Source organism: Taudactylus pleione, unplaced genomic scaffold, assembly GCF_031769625.1.
Source record: "Taudactylus pleione unplaced genomic scaffold, aTauple2 ptg000473l, whole genome shotgun sequence".
NCBI lineage: Eukaryota > Metazoa > Chordata > Amphibia > Anura > Myobatrachidae > Taudactylus > Taudactylus pleione.
This window is the reverse complement of record NW_028284875.1, coordinates 9,854,089-9,855,765: the sequence shown is the minus strand read 5'-3', so window position 1 is coordinate 9,855,765 and position 1,677 is coordinate 9,854,089.

Sequence of the window (1,677 nt, the reverse complement as noted above, 5' to 3'; positions counted from 1 at the left end):
TGCTTCGTCTGCAATTCAAACTGGATTCGCTGGTTACTGCTAGATAAAATGCCAAGATACTTTGTAAACAAGTTATGCAATTGGAAGCAGTACAACTTTCGATCTTCCAGTTTAAGATTATTGTTTACTTGAGAAATTTGAGGCTCTTCCAAAGTTTATATAATCTCTTATTAGTTCCCGGAAGCAGTATTTTAATCACCTATTCTGTTCTGAATGTATGAAACCATAAACAATGTAATAACATCTAAGGGCTGGGCTCTATTATTGAAATCTGGCTTATAAATAAACTAGCTCTTTCATACATGACTTTGGTTCACTGTATGTGTTCACTTTGTATGTTGACAGTACAATATTGTTGATGTAAGTTAAGGCTCTGTAGTTGATTCAATGGGCGGAATTCAATTGATTCCAGCCCCTATCGCGCCCAACGGAACTATTCAATTCTTGCTCCTGTCGAGCGTGATCAGCTGCCAGCGCTACATTTCAGCTCTCAGCACCAGGGGGATGAGAGCTAAAATGTGCAAAAAGTGACCTGTTTGGGCGCCCAAACATCACTTTTCGCGGTCGCGCCCAGCACTTTGGTCTGGTTTAGCTGCTTTACGCGGCTAAACCTAACCTCTATGTGCGCGATCAGCGTGAAAAATGGCATCAATTGAATAGCGGCCCGCGATCTCCTGTCACTTTAGACGGGAGATCCGGATCGTGTAATCAATTGAATTCCTGCCATTATGTCTTGTTTTAAAGGTTTAATGCAAATCTATTTGTATTACAGTATAATTGGTAAACAATGTCTGAGGACAATTGTAGCCCTTATATCTGTTGAAGCAAAAATTATTGGGCTTCTATTTATTCTTTAAAAAAACACAAATACAGTATGTTAGCAGATATGGGGGCTTATGTAATAACCTGTGAGAAGCAGGCTCTGGCAAGATTCCAGCAAGTCTGTCCATATTTTTAAAGCGGCAATCATTTAAGGCAAAACAAGGCTGGTTTTATATACATTATTGCTTTAAGTAATTAGCATTTTGGTTTAATTAATTGTTAAATTAATTAAGTTAGAGGTCTGCAGTCAACAGAGAACAGTGGCATCAACAAGGCTAGCAGTTGCAGATACTTCCAGATATGGTGGAAACAATATGGAAATACATTGATAGATAGAGGAGGGCTTTACCTAATTTACTCTCAACTGATACTGGTAATTGTAGCATTAGCGGAAGTACTGTCAAATACAGGTCTAGCAGAGACCATTGAAGCTCTGATAGAAAGTCGTAAAGAATCACTTTTTAATTCTTTCTCATTATATTAACACTACTGTTTTATCTTTACACATCTATACTTTACACTTCACTATCACCTTTTTTCCCTTTTTCATGTGATGCCCTGGGGATGGTCCTTGGCTAGAATCTTTTGGGGTTCCCTGCACCTCGGACATGAACCCCATAATGTTAGGGACGCCGGTATAGAGGAGCCTTGACGTTGGCTCTGCGCTTATTCATATATTTGCAAATGTATGTAACCAATACCTCTGAATTTGTATTATTATGTAGGATTCAAGTATTTTTGTTGATATTGCTGTAGTGTGCAGGAGGGAAAATCCCTTTTTTTTCTGTAGTTCAGAGTTACACACAGGCTGAAGTGGGATAACTCACTGTTGTACTGAAGAGAGGCACAGCACAT